This window comes from Carya illinoinensis, chromosome 15 (assembly GCF_018687715.1).
Source record: "Carya illinoinensis cultivar Pawnee chromosome 15, C.illinoinensisPawnee_v1, whole genome shotgun sequence".
NCBI lineage: Eukaryota > Viridiplantae > Streptophyta > Magnoliopsida > Fagales > Juglandaceae > Carya > Carya illinoinensis.
The window spans coordinates 37,499,678-37,521,210 of NC_056766.1; the positions used below are offsets into that span (position 1 = coordinate 37,499,678).

General features: G+C 35.2%; 1 pseudogene; it reads right to left on the reverse strand.

Annotated features, from left to right (window-relative positions):
* Window positions 1–1,594: 1,594 nt before the first annotated feature.
* LOC122296901 lies at window positions 1,595–20,305 on the reverse strand (annotated as a pseudogene).
* Window positions 20,306–21,533: the final 1,228 nt, after the last annotated feature.

The following is a 21,533-nucleotide window of genomic DNA, read 5'->3' on the forward strand; positions in this document are numbered from 1 at the left end:
AAAATTAATTAAGTTAATGTATATATAGTACTTTATGAGCTTTCTAACCATGCATATGCGAAACATAGAACCACAAACACATTGGTCCTTAGGTTTTTATAATTTTACTTGGCATGTGCTGGGACTCTCTGGTTATGAGCGGCTAAGTTAAAGTGAAATAATGGAAGGAAAATAAAAGAAAATAACGATAATCACACATATAACACCAATATTTAAGTGGTTCGGCTCAGTATGAGCCTATGTCTACAGGTGATGTCAGTCTCAATGAGTTCACTATCAACAAAGGATGTATTAAGTGTTATTTTTCATTGTACAAGAGATCAATTACAAAATCCTCAATCCCAGAGCCCAAATACAACTAATGAATTCCCAGGAATCACACAAAAGGATCTCTCTTTCTCTCTCTATATTCTCGCCACTCAATCCCAATACAATGAAAAATAACATGTATTTATACTATATGGTACTGAAAAACCTAATTACAAAAACATTCGCTTACTTCCTGTGAATTGTTTGGACGAGTACAAACTATTGCATACATAATACATTCCACTACAGGAGATGGAGATGTCGAAAGTTTAAAATGTGTAGCAAGTGGTGTACTTATTAATTTGAAATTAGACATTCCAAATCCCTCAAGAAATTTCTCAATGTACTTTCCCGGGATAAGTACAACTTTCCAACTTTCTTAACCTTGTAGATCTTCATATCAGCCCAAAATCTTCTTTGCAGCATCTAAGTCTTTTTATTTCAAACTCATTACTGAGTTGGGTTTTCAAGAAGCTAACATTAGGCAAGCCTTTGGCAACAATAACCATATCATGAACATAAATTAGTAAATAAATGAAAGACCCATCAGACAACTACTTATGATAAACACAACTATCATAACTATTTCTAAAATTATCATGATCAATCATAAAAGAATCAAAATGCTTATACCATTGCCTTGGGAGCTGCTTCAAACCATATAATGATTTTTTCAATTTGCACACATGACATTCTTTACTTTCAACAATGAACCCATATGGTTGATGCGTATAAATGGTCTCTTCAAGCTCACCGTGCAAGAACATTGTCTTAACATCAAGTTATTGTATCTCTAGATTATACAATGCCACCATGGTAAGCAACACTCGGATTGAACTGTGTTTCATAACTGGAGAAAAAACTTCATTGAAGTTCACACTTTCTCTTTGACTGTAGCCTTTTGCAACTAAGCGTGCCTTGTACCTTGCATTTGCAACACCTTGGATTCCTTATTTTCTCTTGAAGATCCATTTACAACCAATAGTTTTCATTTTCTTCGGCAACTTAACCAAATTGCAAGTTTGGTTCTTGTGAAGAGACTCAATCTCTTTAATCTATCTTTTATGCATGCTAGCTCTCATTGAAGGCTTTTTTATTTTATTTTTGTGAAAAGACAGTGTGGATCCAACTAGTGTTGCTTGTTAATTTTTAACTGCAATAACCTATTGAAAGAGATAACAAAATACGAGTATGCATCAATCTAGTATTCATTACCCAAGTATGGGTATTCATATATTATTCTAGTATTCTATAACATTACCAAACGTAATAGGCATTATATATATAGTTTCAACTGTACCTCCACCTCTATATTAAAGTAAAGAGAGAGAAAAAGCTACTTGAACAACATGTTGTTCTCTACATTATTATTATTACAGAACATTATTAATCATATAGCAATTCAATTGATCTAATCAATTTATGAAAAACTATTGGTGGAGTAATTAATTATCGGCCATCATCTAGTGGTTTCAACGGAAGGTTTTGACTTATGCTATCTTGTCCAATAGTTGCATTGGTAGAACCCATGCCCATATCGATTCTGAAAGAGTATGTGGGTGTACTGAGCAAGTAGACCATCTCTTCTTCATTTTGATTATCCTTTCCCCATGGATGCTTTTCCATAGTAGTTCTCAATCCCTTTAGCTCCATTGCCACTTCAGTCATAGAGGGCCTATCCTCCCCTCTTACCCTTAAGCACCTTGTTGCAAAACTAGCCACTTCCTTTAATACCTCAATATTACTGTCATTGACAATGTGATCTTCAAGAATTTGAATTAGACGATCCTCTTTAACTGCAGAAACAAAATACATGGCTAGGTTTTTATAATTCTCAGGCCTAAAGTAAGAAATTGCCTTTTCACCTGTCAATAGCTCTGCCAACACGACCCCAAAGCTGTACACGTCACTCTTTTCTGTTAGTTGGCTAGTATGGAAGTACTCTGGGTCTAAATACCCAAGAGTTCCTTGCACCAAAGTGGTTATTTGTGTTTGATCAAGAGCAACCAACCTTGAAGCTCCAAAGTCAGCCACTTTTGCTGTGTGGTTATCATCTAAAAGTATATTTGTACTTTTCACATCTCTATGTATAATTGGCATAGAAATTTCAGCATGTAGGTATGCAAGGGCTTTTGCTGTTTCTACTGCTATCTTCATGCGCTTTTCCAATGAAAGTAAAGATGCACGACTTTCATCATGGATATGGTCAGAAAGAGTCCCATTTGTGATGAATTCATAAACTAGTAAGGGCACTTCTGTTTCAAGACAACAACCTAATAGTTTGACAACATTCCTATGGTTGACTTGGGTAAGCACAATCACCTCATTTATGAATTGCTCTATTTGATTCTGATCACAAATCTTGGACTTTTTAATTGCAACCACTTTGTTATTGGGTAATAGGCCTTTGTAAACAGTTCCATACCCTCCTTTGCCAAGGACTTTACTCTCATCGTAGTTGTTGGTGGCCTTTTTAAGCTCATCTGCGCTAAAGATCTTGGTTGTCTCCATAGACCTTCCACGATTAGAGATTTGTCTTTGCAACATTAAGCCACCATTCTGTTGGAAGAATTTTTCTTTGAGCCTCACGAGCTTCCTTCTTTTCAATCCCAAAAGTAACGAAGAACCTCCTAAGAGCAAGGCTAAGAGGCTTATAGTGATACCTGCCCAAAATGTATATTCAAACAGTTCAATTCTTCAACACGTTAATATTAATTAGTGAATATAATATACCAATATAGATTGCGTAATTACACCTTCTACAATTATTTGGCCCGAGTCAAAGAGCCAAAATTTTAAAAAATGTGTGGCAGCTGCCCTGGGTAGGTACCAACCCCCCAATCCCCATCATGCAGGCGGGCCAACGTTTTGAGAGAGTTGATTATATTTTTTAATCAATATAAGGGGTGGGGGAGTTTGAACTCCCAATTTTCTTTTATTATCTAGTTTTTTTTCCTATATTTTTTAAAAAAATTTTAGCAATTTTCTTTATTTTATTATATTTCTATTTTTACCTTTTCGTATTGAACAAATGTTTTATTTTTTAATTAATGTTTTTAGGGTTCAATTTTATTGTTTTTACTTAGAATTAAGGGAGTTATTATTAAAAAATAAAAGGATTTGCAAACGAATATATGAAATTAGAAACTCAAGAATTAAAAGGATCATAATCATGATGAAAAATCTAAGATATGACTACTGCATGTTTATGTCCTCGATTAGCCCGAAGGCCTGGTTTTGTTGTACATGAGATACGAGATATGAGATATGAAATAAAAATTAAAAGTTAAATAAAATATTATTAAAATATAATTTTTTAATATAATTATTTTTATTTTAAAATTTAAAAAAATTAAATTATTTATTATATTTTATGTGAAAGTGTGATTATGAAAATGATTAGAGATTTTGATAACCAAAACGGGTCTAAAATTAACGTAATGATAACTGGTTTAATTAATTAACATAGGAAAATGTTACTGTTCTGTCCCACTTGTACTGTTACAGTGTTCCACTGTCTTTTTTTATTTTTTTAACTTAGTGATTAAAAAAATAGTTTTAAGTATATTGATGTATTTTTTTATTTAATGATTAAGAAAGTAATTAAAAAAATGTAAAAATAATTGAAAAAAAAAAAAAAAAACCCCATTGGGCAGTATGTTCGAGGGGCCATAGTAGCCGCGTCCATTACCATATATGGTACAAGCACTATAGTAGAGAGAGAGAGAGTTACCCAGTGTGATAATGATGGTCCTAGAATTGCTTGGTTTAGGACTGCAACGTGTTCCGTCTCTCCGCCCATCACCTTCGTATCCCTTGGGGCAAGAACAATCGAAATACCCCACATGGTTTATGCATGCTTTCTCAACGCAAGGGTTTGAAGTTTTGCACTCATCAATATCTGCAACACAGTAATAACCAAACATACTCATGTAAGAAAGAAAAAAGAATTCTAAAGTAATCATATTATCTAATCATGTCATAGAATGATTAAATAAAAAAAACTTAAAAAATTTAAAGTAAAAAAGATATTTTTTATTTGAAGTGATGTATGGAAAAAAGAATTTTGAAAAATTTTGAGAATTTCTCTTCCATTACCAAAACAAGCCGTACCTTGACAGCCATTAGAGAGATATGGGTTTCCCTCATAGCCTGAGGAGCAATGACAGCGATACCCAGGACCGTTTATTGAATTTTGACACTCACTATTCGCTGCCTTACATGCATATCCTGTGGTATTTTTCTTAGCATCTTCGCATGTTTGGTTCCCAACTGCCCAATCTAGCACTAAAGGAACAACATCTTGACCCTGCAACTTCCGAAGATCCAAAGACGAAAAGTTGTATGCTTCTTCTTCCACCACAAAGCCGAAACCACATGGATTGAAGTTGAAGACTTTGGAGTAGTTGTACAAGCTAGTAAGCGCCGCAGCAAAATGATTTAGTCCTTGTGGGATAGAAGTCTGGCAACAGCCTGCGCCGGAGCAAGTCCCGTTAACCACACTGTCGACGCTATCACAGAGAGACACACATCCACTTGTATAATTATTTTCTGAGATTGAAATACTTTCAATAACCCCTATAGTGTCGCAACCAATGATAGTGAACTTGTTTTTTTTGGAAGAGATTGGAAACCTTTGCCTGTGGAGAACGGTAATGCTGTTGTTGGGATTATACCCAGATTCGTAGGGGCAATCGCGGGCGACAGGAGCGGACACTCGGAGCTCGCCGTCCAACGATATGTTGCGGACTTCTGTTTTATTCAGAAATGGTGTTGGAGTCCCGGAGGAAGAGTTACAGGTGATGAGAAAAGATGGGTCGAGGTAACAGCCATGGCTTGTTCCGAATGGGTAGGGAATGTAAAGGGATCCACATGTTGTGACGCAGCTGGAGTTGGGTTCAGCCGCTGCTATAAATATTGCTGCTAAAATTACAAACCCGAGAAGGAGTTGTTGCAGCAGAAGTGTTTTATTCAAAGACATGATGAATCTCTACTCCTGTAATTGTACAGAACTCTTTAGTTGGACCTCGATCCCTTGATCGTTAACCCCTCATGGCCACCTATTTGTAGGAGGCAATTAATTCCTCTTTGGTGAGACTCAACTACAGTTGAATTTTTCCTTTGTTTGAACTAGTCAATATATACATATATATATATATATATAATATGTATATATATATATTGTATTACATATTTGTTGTAGCAGAAGTTTTTTATTCAAAGAGTATGTATTTGTCACAAGTTACAAGGACACATGTCATTTTCATAGATGGGTTGGAGGAGACTTCCATCCCAGTTTGACCCAGTTTGGAGAAAACTTTGTTCAATGTATTATATTCTGTAAAATATTTAGCTTGGGTCTAATTTCAAGCCAGATAAGAGATCTCAATTCATATTCAATGGCCTCCTCTAATTATAACAATATAATTTTCAAAGTAATAGTTTTGTTTCTGTTGAACCAAATATTTAAAACAATTTTAACATAATTTTCAATTGAAAGATTATGGAATTCTTAAAAAGAAAGTCACATTCAAACAACTTAATTCACAATAAGTTTACAATCAAAACTAAAGTTATAATAGAAATCAAAATTAATATTATTCTGTGCATCGCGCAGGTGTGCGATTAGTACTGACTCCACTGTTAAGATCATCATCGCGAAAGTAACATTTAACAACTTTTATTATTTTTATTGGGCAAAGAACGAATTTTATTATTATTACTAGAAGGTCAAGATCATCAATAACATATCAGTATGTGAGCATTGAATTAAAAAGAAAAGAAAATATGATCTAATTCCTCTGAAAAGGATACCGATCATCTCATAGATCAGATCATTTTCCGTTTACCTATTTTTTTTATATTTTTTTTCTTTCTGTGCTTTTATTTGTTCTTTGCAATGATAATTTAATATATATTCTTGATGAAATATCGAGAAAATTCTGTAAATATATATTCTAAATTCTTAAAAATATTGCTGCTAAAATTACAACCCCAAGAAGGAGTTGTTGCAGCAGAAGAGTTTCATGCAAAGACATGAATCTCTTCTCTTCTGTGATAATACTTTTGTCTTTGTTTGGTCCTCTCATTAATTAACCTCTGATCATGGCTACCAATTTGTAGATGTCAACTCTCTCTTTAGCTAGACTCATTCAACTAGCTAGCTATTGAGACTTTCCGGCCTGTTTTTTGAACTAGTCAATATATATATATATATCTTCCTTACTGATGATTATGATGAACAAAGTATTATTCTGTCCAGCTAGTCAAGAAAATATAGTTTTGTTGTCAACTGAACTGGTAAATAGAAAATATCTAAATCGTCAGGAAAGAATCGGATACTGGAGATCATAATTTTCGGTTTGACCTCTTTTTTGTTTTCTCTGTGCTTTCTTTGTTAATTTGCAATGTTGATGACATAAGGGAATCCTAAATTTTACATAATTTGATTAAAAAACCATTCATATTGAATTACATAAATTTACTGTTGCCATCGTGGTTGGTTAAAGGTAAAAAATTATTATTCATTCATTAAATATTAAAATATTAATTTATTATTCCAAATAAATAAATTAAAGTAATTAGAATATAATTAACATTTAACATTTAGAATATAATTATTATTAATATTTAATAATATTTTTTTAATATTAATTGAATATAATATAATTATTATTAACATTTAACAATATTTTTTTAATATTAATTTAATTAGAATATAATTACTATTAACATTTAATAATAATTTTTTGTAATATTAATTTAATATAATATAATTATTATTAACATTTAATTGGTAGAATTACAAAATGTGATAAAATAAATTAAATAAAAAAATTATTAATTTAATAATATTTTAGTATTATATAGAGAATAAATGACTAATTTAATATGGGGATTGAATTTAGATGGAATAGACAAATGCAAAAAAATATTGATATTGGCCAAATTTAAAGATGAATTTGGTTAAGCCATTGCCAATGCTCTAAAGAGATAGTTCTTTAAATATCAGATGGAGATGCATGGCTCATCATGTGTAAATGTACAGATATATACAGATGCTATATATAATAATTAACTTTCTTAAACCATTGGGTACACTTATATAAGCATGCTTTATCATTACTTCTCGTAAGACTCAAGTTGTAATTAAGCAAATGCTATATATATATATGTATGATCCCATTTATAGCAGAGAGGTTACTATAAGAAAAATGAATTTTTGTAACTAATTTATTGAAATGAAAAGATTATTCGTAACCAATTTTAATTACGAATAGTCTTTTCATTTGGTTGCGAATAATCTTTTTGTTACAATAAATTGATTACAAAAACCTATTTTTCTTGTAGTGGGTGTACCTAATCTAGATTTGCAAAACATGTCTTTTACTGGCTGTTCACAGCAATATATATAGATAATGTTATTGCACAAAAAGTTGACCTGATAGTTTAAATTGATGGTAGATATATAATATGTTATGAAGAATACATACTTCTAAAGCTATCACATACCGTCACCATCATAAATCGCATCACTATTAATTATCTATAATATCACTTTAAGATGATATATATCACTCTTTTTTCAACAAAAATACTAGAAGAAGTTGATAATATAAATTAGAACTGCATGGGTTGTGTTCAAATGATGCTTTGAATATGATATATTTGTCATTTCTAAGATTGGTCTTGATGGCTGCGGAGACGTCTCACATTAATTCATATGTTTGAAAATATGCAATCTATAATTAAATTTATGTCCAATCAACTACATATATATATGACAAAAGGAAGAAACCAAAAAAAAAAAAAAAAAAGGACGGAAGTACTTAAACAATACATGAAATGATGACAATGCGTGCAAGGTGTTTGAGAAAATTATTCAGTCGTTGTGAGAGTGCCAAGAGTCATCGGATTCGGATTAATATAATATACCGGTCAATACGTATACAAGGTTCTCTATTACGATAATACAAGCTGTACGTATTGACTGTTGGAATGAAATATCATACAAGAAAAATGAAATTCTAAGTTAATTGACTAATATGGGTGTGTAGCCGTTGTGTTTGAGGAGTTCCTATATATAATAGCCGTTGCATGGTGAGTTCCCATATATCATCTAGCAATCTTGACGTGAATCGATCTTCAGTACTTGGTATGTGTCCATGATTAAAATACATTTGTTGCGGCTGGTCTCTCTCTACGTACAATATTGAAATCTTGTATAATGTTGTTCATTTAGGTGCGTAAGGTCATAATTTGCAAATTCTTGCTTTCATAAATTAATTAAGCATATGTTTAAAGCCCTTTATACTTTTTTCAAATAGTTATTCTCCTGGTAAATTATTCGTCACAAATAATATTAATTTTTCTTATAGTATCTAGACGAGCTTTGGCCACTTGAACTCTCCCATTTTATTATTTATCATGTGTTAATCATGTTTAGTTCTAGTTATGAATGGACTTCCTACACCCCATAAGATTTCAAAACCCACCTATATATGAACATGTTAATTTCTCATTATTAAATAGGTTATATATGGTGCAATTTAATAATTAGATATATAAATTAAATTATTTAATAATTAGATATATAAATAAAACTTCTCAATTATAAGAATAAAAATTCTATGTGCAGTTATTTTTATATACTCTTTATGTATTCTACTAATATGATTGGTTGTGCTATTTTTTAGAATAAAATAACTACTTTCGTTAATCATATTAGTAAAGTGCTATGTAAAAAATACGTAAAAATGACGATCTATAATATAATTTTTTATAAGAAATAAAGCTGTGGGATATTTTAACAGAAAGGAGAGAGAAGTACCAATACTTTAAGTCAAGATGTAAATAAGGTTTTCTCTTTTAGAAAGACAATAAATACTTCTTTTGTGGCCGTCTCTCTCTATGAAAAAAGTCTTCTATATTATTAATGTTGTACATATAGATAAGGTCCTAATAATGTTCTTTCCTTGTGTATTTTGAATAAGCAGCACCTACCAAGCAAATCTTTTTGTTGAAGAGGCTGGGCTTGTTCCTTTTCGGCGCTTGCCTTTTATGTGGATGATGGGGAAAGGCAAGTTCCAAGAAAGTATACATTGGATTCCAGCTCCATCTGAGCCGGCTTCCACCTAAAGGTGATGTCGTGGGCTCAGGGCAGCTCTTCTATTAGGTAACCTAGACAATTGCCTAAGACTCCTAATGAAAGAATGTCCAAAAATTTTTTTTAAGTAAAATTAATTAAAAAGAAAAAAAATAAATTAACTCAACGAAAAAATATCAAAAGTATCAAATAGATATTATATTTTTACTAGTTTTAAAAGTATTTCTATGTAATAATTATCTCACATACTCTCATTATAAAAATACATTTCTCTTTTGTCATTATTAGTTTAATATATAATGTGAAAATTATAAATAGTAAAATTTAATTTTTGAGTGTTCATAAAAAGTTTTTGTACTATTCTTTGAAGAGGCAAATGCCAAAACTTCTCCAAATGCGTAGATTGTTTATAGAACTTTATTGAAAATAATGATATAATTGCTTCTAAGGCCCTGTTTAGATTTGAGAATTATTTCATTTCACCTTATCTTATTATTATAGTTTTTTCAAATTTCTGCATAAAATATAATAAACAATTAAATTTTTTCAAATCTCAAAACAATAATAATATTAAAAAAGAATATTCTAACAATATTTTATTCAATTTTTATCTTTAATTTAAAACCATCTCATCTCATCTCTGAATCCAAACTAGCCCTAAGAGTCTAAAGCACGTCTTGTAACATTAAATTAGATCAAATCCTCTCTAAATTGATAATTTTCTAACAAAGATTAAGTCGATTATTAAATGAAAATGTGATAAAAAATTCTAATAAGTAATTTACTTTGCAAAAGGATAGGAATTATTTTTAAATAAAAAAGTAATGTAAAAATTAAATTTAAAATTATCTTATTTTATTTTATTTTTTTTAAATGAAAGAAGTCTCGCTCAAAATTTCAGCCTTAGGCCCTACAATATATTGAGCTGGCCTTATGTGGGCTCTGCTAAGTAAATAGCTTCTGAGTTAATACTGTTCTTGTTGTTAACGCTAAAATGCCATAACAGGTTGAAAGGGAAAAAATAGTCATTCCAGGCCCGTGGAGATCTTGGCCTCGATCGGTGTGGTGTGGAGCCCTCAGCGATGGTCTGGTGTGTCTGTGCGGTGTCTGTGCTTTCATCTATGGCAGTGAGTAGTGAAAATAAAGAGACGAGGACATACAAATTTATGTAGTTCAATGTAAAGCCTATGTCTACATGATTTAGAGTGAGGATGATCCAATATAATATGCTTGTTTACAGTCTCTCATGGTCTCTCGTTCTCATTGTACAATAGAGATCTGGACTCTATCTTTTGATGAAGATCCTCTCGTTAGAGTTCTTGTCGTGAGGTTGAAGAAACTGCTGAAGCTGAAGTTTGGAAGAAGCTTCTTTGGAAGTGGTTTAGTCCATTTGCTTTATCCTCTGCCCTTTGCCTACTTTATGTCACATCTTCTTTCCTTTATGTCATATCCTTAATTTTCCTCCTGATACCTTGTCTTCCCTTAGCCTTTTGTCTCCTCATTCTTTTTCTCTTTCTTCCCTTTGGATGAGTCCCCTCACCTTGAGTTGGGCCTAGAAAACACCATTAGCTATTGTCGTTTCAGTGAGTGCGTATCCCTAGTCGAAATGAAGCAAGCCTTATATATAGGGGAAGACATGAAGATTAAATCCACCAACTAAAACTAGTGCATAAATTAAAACTCAAGAAGAATTACTCAAAACTAAAATTTTGCATCCGATCTCGTCAGTACTTTTTCTATCATGTTCTGCCAAACCGACAATGCTAAATTACTCAATGCATGATGGCTTAAGAATAATTTAATAACTTTAATCTGATAAATGTGATTGCTCTTTGTCATTATAGGGAAAACTTAACGAGATGCATTCATATTTTAATAAGATCAATGTAGGACAGCAAAATTAATTAAGTTAATGTATATATAGTACTTTATAAGCTTTCTAACCATGCATATGCGAAACACAGGACCACAAACACATTAGTCCTTGGGTTTTCATAATTTTACTTGGCATGTGTTTGGATTCTTTGGTGGGGTCCTTGGTTGCTAAGTTAAAGTGAAATAATGGAAGGAAAATAAAAGAAAATGATAATCACACATAGAACACCAATATTTAAGTGGTTCAGCACAGTATGAGCCTATGTCTACTGGTGGGGTCGGTCTCAATGAGTTCACTATCAACAAAAATGGAGTACAAGAGATCAATTACAAAATCCTCAATCCCAGAGTCGAAATACATCCAATGAATTCTCAAGAATCTCACAAAATGATCTCTCTTTCTCTTTTTATATTTTCGCTGCTCAAATCCCAATACAATGAAAAATTGGCACTGAAAAACCTAATTACAAACATTCGCTCACTTCCTGTGAACTGTCTGGACGAGTACAAACTATTGCATAAATAATACATCCCACTGCACTGGAATATGGAACATTAGCCATGAACTATTCCTCCTTGTCTGTCAGAGGAGATGGAGATATTGAAAGTTTAAAATGTGTAGCAAGTGGTGTACTTACTAATTTGAAATTAGACATTCCAAATCTCTCAAGAAATTTCTCAATGTACTTTCCTAGGGATAAGTACAACTTTCCAACTTTCCTATCCCTGTAGATCTCCATCCCAGCTCAAAATCTTCTTTGTAGCATCTAAGTCTTTTATTTCAAACTCATTACAGAGTTGGGTTTTCAACAAGCTAACATTCGGCAAGCTTTTGGCAACAATAACCATATCATGAACATAAAGTAGTAAATAAATGAAAGACCCATCATACAAGTACTACTTGTGATAAAAACCACTATCATAGCTATTTCTAAAATAATCATGATCAATCATAAAAGAATCAGAACGTTTATACCATTGCCTCAGGGACTGCTTCAAACCATACAATGATTTCTTCAATCTGCACACATGATATTCTTTACTTTCAACAATGAACCCATATGGTTGATGCGTATAAATGGTCACCTCAAGCTCACCGTGCAAGAACATTGTCTTAACATCAAGTTGTTGTATCTCTAGATTATACAATGCCACCATGGTAAGCAACACTCGGATTGAACTGTGTTTCATAACTGGAGAAAAAACTTCATTGAAGTCCACACTTTCTCTTTGATTGTAGCCCTTTGCAACTAAGCGTGCTTTGTACCTTACATCTGCAACACCCTAGATTCCTTATTTTCTCTTGAAGATCCATTTACAACTAATAGTTTTCATTTTCTTTGGCAACTTAACCAAATCCCAAGTCTGGTTCATGTGAAGAGACTCAATCTCTTTAGTCTATCTTTTATGCATGCTAGCTCTCACTGAAGGCTTTTTTATTTTTTATTTTATTTTTGTATTATTCTAATATTCATTACCCAAATACGGGTATTCATATATTATTCTAGTATTCTATAACATCACCAAAAGTAATAGGCATTATATAGTTTCAACTGCATGACCTCCACCTCTGTATCAAAGTAAAGAGCACAAAAAAGTTACTTGAACAACATATAGTTGGTCTCTACATTATTATTATTACAGAACATTATTAAGCATATAGAAATTCTAATCAATTTATGCAAAGCTATTGGTGGAGCAATTAATTATCGGCCATCATCCAGTGGTTTCAATGGAAGGTTTTGACTTATGCTATCTTGTCCAATAGTTGCATTGGTAGAACCCATGCCCATATCGATTCCGAAAGAGTATGTGGGTGTACTGGGCAAGTAGACCATCTCTTCTTCAGTTTGATCATTATCCTTTCCCCATGGATGCTTTTCCATAGTACTTCTCAATCCCTCTAGCTCCATTGCCACTTCAGTCATAGAGGGCCTATCCTCCCCTCTTACCCTTAAGCACCTTGTTGCAAGACTAGCAACTTCCTTTAATACCTCAATATTATTGTCATTGACAATGTGACCTTCAAGAATTTGAAGTAGATGATCCTCTTTAATTGTAGAAACAAAGTACATTGCTAGGTTTTTATAACTATCAGGTCTAAAAGAGGAAATTGCCTTTTCACCTGTTAATAGCTCAGCCAACACGACCCCAAAGCTATACACGTCACTCTTATCTGTTAGTTGGCTAGTATGGAAGTACTCAGGGTCTAAATACCCAAGAGTTCCTTGCACCAAAGTGGTTATTTGTGTTTGATCAAGAGCAACCAACCTTGAAGCTCCAAAGTCAGCCACTTTTGCTGTGTGGTTATCATCTAAAAGTATATTTGTACTTTTCACATCTCTATGTATAATTGGCATAGAAGTTTCAGCATGTAGGTATGCAAGGGCTTTTGCTATTTCTATTGCTATCTTCATGCGCTATACCCATGAAAGTGAAGATGCACGACTTTGATCATGGATATGGTCAGAAAGAGTTTCATTTGTGATGAATTCATAAACTAGTAAGGGCACTTCTTGTGATACCCCGTTTTTACGTGTATTTACACTGAAGGAGTATTTTAATTTAATTAATATATTAGTTCTTTTATTTTAATTTATTGTATTTTAATTGGATTTATTTTAGTTTGATGTGGTATGTAAATTATTTTAGTCGTTTTATTGTTTTTAAAATTGTTTTCGTCGGATCAGTTTTTGGACTCCGGAGGTGAGGATTGTACCTCATTTCTTTTCCCCATCTTTTCTTTTTCTTTTCTCTTTTTCTTTTTCTCTTTTCCTTTCCTTCTTTCCTTTTTTCTTCTTTTTCTTTCTTCTTCCCCGTTCTTTCTCTCGTGCGCTGCGTCCTCTCTCTCTCTTGGCTATCGTCGTCCAGGTTCTGCCGCCCAGCACCGCCGCTCGCCGGTGACGTGGTCGACACCACCCACCCAGAAACCTTCCCCTCCGGCTGGCGCACCTCCCCACCAAATTTCACCTCCATCCGAGCCACCATTTGCCACCGAGAGCCCCTCCAAGCCGCACGGTTTTTGTACATTTCCTCCACCGTCGTTCCACCTCCGGCCACCATCTCTTCACCACTTCATCACCTACCTCTTGCCGTACTAACCCACCCATTTCCGACCCCGATCCGTTGCCGGAGCAGCTCCCACGAGCTCAACTCCGTTTTGCCATTTTTTCGCTTCCACCGCCATTTCCACCGCCACCCACGGCCAAAACTCACTTCCATTAGCTTCATAAACATCTCTAGGCCATTCCTATCAATTTCAAGTCTTGGTTTGTCCCCGTTCGAAAGTAGGTATTTTACAACCCACGACCACAATGTATTTTACACTGTTGCGTTGTTTTTTCTCCGTCGTTTGCAGCTCCTTGATCATTCAAAAATTATCATATAGCGCTGTAGGTATTTTCCAAACTCTATTTTAGATTTAAATATATTATTACTTTTACAATAAATTATTTGACTGGTTGGTTATTCCGGACTGAGTCCGAGGAGTCGGAGGTCGGATGGATTGAGGACGGAGTTGATTGTTATTATTGATTTTGTTATTTATTGGATGGATTGTGTCTTGAGGTGTGCATTGCATGGTGCATTTATGTGCATTTTTTAAATTGAGAAAAATTGGTTTTATTTGTATAAATAGATTTTCGGATGCGTGTGTATCACGACCCCAAGCCGGAATGGGGTATTGTCTTGATGGAGCTCCTCTGGTCACTTGGGAGTGGATAATACTGAGTGACATCTCCTGGGTTGTCGCTGGGCGACGACCGGATCTCACGATACAGTAACGGTGTCGTGTCGACTCCGTGGTTCTTAGGCTTGCGAGGACTAGAGGATGGCCTGGTCCAGGTACGCGCTGGGCGTGAGATTGGGCATCGCTTGTTTAGGTGTCACATGCGTAGTCGTTACCTGCGGTGTGGCATAGGAGCCAGAGTGTGCGGATGATTCCTAGGGGAGATCATGGTGCATGCGATAATTGGAACGGGTTTTGGATATTGGATACGGGCCATTTTTTGGGAAAATGGTCAGGTTATGTTTGAGGTTTTTGTGATCCATTTTTTGGAGAAATGGTGGTTTTCTTGATTTGGGCCATTATCTGAGATAATGACAAGCATTGGATTTAAAGGATATGTTTTTGGGCCAAAATAAGTTTTTTGGCGTGCGTGGGAAAAAATGTGGTTTTTGGAATATGTGCATTTGGCATTCTTTCATGCATATTGTTTGAGTTTAGTATGTTTTTATCTTGTGGCGTTTGGATCTTTACTTACCTGCGGCACCATTTTGGTACCATAGATTTTAATGCAGATGTCGAGGAAGAGGAGGAGGCTGAGCCCGAGGAGGCGGCTCCGCCAGAGTATTGATTTGGAGTTTTATGCATTGTAATTTGGTTTGAAACAATATTTGAGACTTGTAATATTTTATTATATATGTTTTAATCGGGTTTGTATCAAATAAAAAATTCTGGTACTTAGTTATAAGACTTTTTTATCCGCTGCGTGTTTTTATTGTACACTTGTTACATGTACACACACTTGGCACTTGGCGATAGGGTGGTGACTCGTGTTGTTATCATCCCGATGTCTCGATTTCCACGCGTCTGTACGTGGGATTTGGGGGCGTCACACTTCTGTTTCAAGACAACAACCTAATAGCTTGACAACATTCCTGTGGTTGACTTGGGTAAGCACAATCACCTCATTTATGAATTGCTCTATTTGATTCTGATTAGAAATCTTGGACCCTTTAACATTCCACGATTAGAGATTTGTTTCTGTAACATGAAGCCACCATTCTGTTGGAAGAATTTTTCTTTGAGCCTCACGAGCTTCTTTCTTTTCAATCCCAAAAGTAATGAAGAACCTCCTAAGAGCAAGACCAAGAGACTTATGGTGATACCTGCACAAAATGTACATTCAAACAGTTCAATTCTTGAACACGTTAATATTAATTAGTGAATATAATACCAATATAGATTGCATAATTACACCTTCTACAATTATTTTGCCTAAGTCAAAGAGCCAAAATTTTAAACAATGTGTGTTAGCTGGGGCAGGCCAGTACCAACCCCCCACTCCCCATCATGCATGGCTGGTGGCACCAACGTTTTGAGAGAGTTTATAGCCCCCATTTGAACATGATAGTTTGTCACAAAGTGATAATTGACTGTAAATATCATTTCTTTTAATTTAATTAAAACATTCCTAATCGTTGCATGGAAGGGGTGGGGGAGCTTGAACTCCCCACTTTCTTTTATTATCTAATTTTTTTCCTTTTCTTTTAATTTTTAGCATTTTTCTTTATTTATTATGTTTCTATTTTTAGATTTTCATATTGAACAAATGTTTTATTTTTTTAATTAATGTTTTTAGGGTTCAATTTTATTGTTTTTACTTAGAATTAAGGGAGTTATTATTAAAAAAAAAAAAAGATTTGCAAACGAATATGTGAAATTAGAAAGTAGAAACTCAAGAATTAAAAGGATCATAAACATGATGAAAGATCTAAGGTATGGCTACTGCATGTTTATGTCCTTGATTGGCTTTAAGGTCTTGTTTGGTTATACATGAGGTGTAATAAGATGAGATAAAAGTTAAAAATTAAATAAAATACTGTTAGAATATAATTTTCTAATATCATTATTTTTATTTTAAAATTTAAAAAAATTAAATTATTTATTATATTTTATACGAGAGCTTATAAAAGTTGTAATATTGATTATGTGAGATAAACATATGCATAACTAAACCAGGCCGGCCTAAAATTTACATAATGATAACTGGTTTAATTAATTATCATATGTGGTACAAGCACGAGAGAGAGAGAGAGAGAGAGAGAGAGAGAGAGAGAGAGAGAGAGAGAGAGAGAGAGAGAGAGAGAGAGTTACCCAGTGTAATAATGATAGTCCCAGAATTGCTTGGTTTAGGACTGCAACACGTTCCTTCTCTCCGCCCATCGCCTTCGTACCCCTCGGGGCAAGAACAATTGAAATACCCCACATGGTTTATGCATGCAGCTTTTTCAACGCAAGGGTTGGAAGCTTTGCACTCATCAATATCTGCAACACAGTAATAACCAAATATAAGAAAGAAGAAAGGCCGCTCATACGTGCTAGAACGATACAGGCACATTATCCGGTAAATAAATGAACTTTTTCTATGGTGAGTTTTTCTTAATTTTTACAGTAGTCTTTTTTAATGAACTGAGCTTTACATAGTTTATGAATGTACAAATTAATAAATTAATATAAACAAAGGATGCATTTGGATACTTAAAGTATCTGATCAGAATTAACTATGTAAATAGTAGTGAAATGGTCTATTATGAGTAGTAGCGAAATGATCTGAATATCATTTTTTTAAAAATGAGAGAGAAAAAATTGAATAAAAATATTATAAAATTAAAAAACTGTTTGGATATCATTTTTTTAATATAAATTTTGTTTTGCATACTGAAAACATTGTATTGATTTTTGTATTTTATTTTAAAATTTGTAAAAGTTGTAATGTATAAGGATTAGTTTGTTTTCACAAACTATCTTATCTTATATAATTTATTTATTATAACTTTTCCACACTCCTAAATAAAATATAAAAAATAATTCAATTTTTTCAAATTCTAAAATTAAAAAAAAAAATATATTTAACAATATTTTTTTAATTTTAAATTTTCATATCATCTAATCATGTCATAACTAATGATTAAATGAAAAATTGTTAAAAAATTTAAAACAGAAAACTATTTTGTATTTGAAGTGATATATGGAAAACTTTTTTTGAAAAATTATGAGAATTTCTCTTTTCTCATTACCAAAACAAGCCGTACCTTGGCAGCCATTCGAGAGATATGGGTTTCTGTCATAGCCTGAGGAGCAATGACAGTGATACCCAGGACCGTTTGTTGAATTTTGACACTCCCTATTCGCTTTACATGTATATCCTGTGGTATTTTCTTGGCATCTTCGCATGTCTAGTTCCCAACTGCCCAATCTAGCACCAAGGGAACAACATCTTTACCCTGCAACTTCTGAAGATCCAAGGACGAAAAGTTGTATGCTTCTTCTTCCACCACAAAGCCGAAACCACATGGATTGAAGTTGAAGACTGTGGATTAGTTTTTCACGCTAGTAAGAGCCGTAGCAAATTGATTTAGTCCTTGTGGGATAGAAATCTGGCAACAGCCTATGCCGGAGCAAGTCCCGTTAACCACACTGTCGACGCTATCACAGAGAGACACACATCCACTTGCATAATTCTTTTTTGAGATTGAAGTACTTGCAATAACCCCTACAGTGTCGCAACTGATGGCAGTGAACTTGTTTTTTGTGGAAGAGATTGGAAACCTTTGCTTGGGGAGAACAGTATTGGTGTTGTTGGGATTATACCCAGATTCGTAGGGGCCATCGTGGGCGACAGGAGCGGACGCTCAGAGTTCGCCGTCCAACGATATGTTGCAGACTTCTGTTTTATTCAAAAATGATGTTGGAGTCCTGGAGGAAGAGTTACAGGTGATGAGAAAAGATGGGTCGAGGTAACAACCATGGCTTGTTCCGAATGGGTAGGGAATGTGAAGGGATCCACATGTTGTGATGCAGCTGGAGTTGGCTTTAGCCGCTGCTATAAATATTGCTGCTAAAATTACAACCCCAAGAAGGAGTTGTGGTGGCAGAAGTGTTTTATTCAAAGACATCATGAATCTCTGCACTTCGGTAATTATACAGTACTCTTTATTTGGTCCTCGATCCCTTGATCGTTAACCCCTCATGGCCACCTATTTGTAGGAGGCAATTAATTCCTATTTGGTCCTATTTCTTCTTTCTTCCCCTTATCTCCTCGTGCCTTTCCACTCCCCTCCTCCCCTGTGCCTCTCTCTTCCCCCACCTCACACCAGCCATGGTGTTCGGGGACCACCTCAGGGTGGACAGAAGTCGCCGACAGTCCAAGCGGCACCGTCGGCTTGGACATGGGAGCTCATGGTAGTGGTGGGGTCGTGGCTTGCCGTGCACATTTTGCGCACTGTAGCTAGTTGCGATGTGGTTGTGGTTGTTTGAGCTGAAATATTGCACATTTTATATATCGAAAACTAATATATTTTAATTACTTTATGACATTATTATTGTTTTTAGATGAAAAAATAGTTAATAGGCATAAATTCGAGTTGTAATTTAAATTGATTAATATTATAGTTTATACTTAATTTTATAACTTGTGATTAGGCAATAATTCTTCACATGCACAATACATTTGTGATTTTTTTATTTTTACTTATTTTTTATTTTCTCTCTATGTTATTTTTTATTTTTTTTTTACTGACTCCTACTTCTAACTATGACCTCTACGTAGATGTTTAGACAGCATGGGCATTGGAGCACCTGGTTACTCATGCATGTGCTAGCTAGCAAGCTAGTTTTGTGATCAATTATATGCTCTCTCTCGGTTAAAGAAGACAAAGTTGTGATTTGGCCTTGACTTTTCAATGGGACACATGTGGACAAGAAGAAAAGCACATGAGACAAAATCAAATTGGACCACATTTTTCGACACATGTAGGACACATATGAAAAGCAAAGCAAATCAGTTTCACTCTTGAAAGCAAAACATGCAGGACACCTTTTTTGACTCTTTAGCCGGATCACAAGCAAAGCAGTAGTCTTTTGAATGGGGAAATCCTTTTCCATTGGGAGTCAGACAGATGAAAGGGGAGAGTTATATAGGGGCTTTCCACATGCAGAAATGTTAGGAAGCGCACACACACACGACAATTGCATTTCAATCATCAAGCAAATGGGACAAAGAAGACCAAGACAAAAACCAGGCAGGACCCATGCAAATAAAAAGCAATGTTGTTTGGTGAAAAAAAGATACCTGCGTTGGACCATCATGCAGCACATAAACCAAAAATATCTTGATGGAAATCAACTTTTGGACGGATAGTGCTTTTGGAAGGCTCACCTTTGGCTGCTTCCCCTTGCTGCTGGAAGGACCGGAAGAATGCTTCTAACCCAGGGGTGACGAGGAGTCGCATAGGAAGTCCCGACCAAGTACATACGAATGATTAGGTGTAATCAAGTAGCTCTGAATGTTGATGTCGGATAGAACCACGTCAGTATCTGTGTCGAGAGGGTTGGCCGACACCCAGAATGGCACTGTCGCTATGCTAGCCTCCTCATTTCGAGACAGAGTGATGGACAGGCTCTTGGAGACGAGGTCAAACGACCAGATTTCCCAGACCGGGTACTCCTAGTGGACCTCCTCTCCCTCGAGGTACTACCATCTCGAGCTCGAGACGAAAAAGAATTTTTGATCCCAGTTCTTGATGCTCGAGTGACGAGGCTTGAGTTTGGCTACGTGCCTCCCTGGGTTGCACGCCAAGAAGCTACATATGCTCCGATCGAGGTGTAGCACACAGTACACCGACATGAACTCCCTGGCCGTTAGGTTAGGGTACTCTTTAAAACAGGAGCTGAGCACCCTCTAGTAGATGATGCAACTAGCCACTAGAAGCCGCCAAACATTCGGATGGAGCTGGACAGGGGCCAACCCTAAGAAGTTGAGAACGTCATGGATAGGGCAATAGAATGGAAGGCAAAGCTCATTTGCAAATATCAGAGGGTAGCGGGCCATGCGGGATGCCATCTTGTCGAGGTCCACGGTGTGGTCTCGGTGCCAGGGTACCTCCAGAATCACCGAGTTAGGGATGTTGTACTTCATCTAGAACACCCAAAGGTTGTCGGTGGTCCTGGAACTTCCTGGTGAAGTATAGGGGCTTAGGAGCAGAGGAACTCTTGGGGGCCATGGGAAAGCTTGAGGGAAAAGACAAAGGAGATGACAAAAAAAGAAAGCTTGAAGACCAGAGAAGAAGGGAACGACAAAGGAGAGCTTAGGGATTGAAGGAGAAGACAACAACGAAGAAAAGCTTGAAGAGTAGAGGGCAGTGGCAAGAACTCGGAGAGAAAGAGGTCAACAATGGTGGAAATGAGCATGAGGGGAAGCCTTATATAGCACTAGGTGCCTAACGGGGCCACGGAAAATGAGGCGTCACCTGACATTGATGACGTGGATTGTCCTGTGAACCCTTACCGATGCGATTTAGTAGAGACTTGAGGAGCCATGTCAGATGCGTGAGGGGCACGAGCCAATGAGCGACTCGGGATGTGGGAGACCTCTACCAATCAAGTCAGCCATCGGGACGTCAGAGGGACCATGGAAACTCAGGCGATGTATGCATTGGTAATGAGTGCATGTGGCCTTGG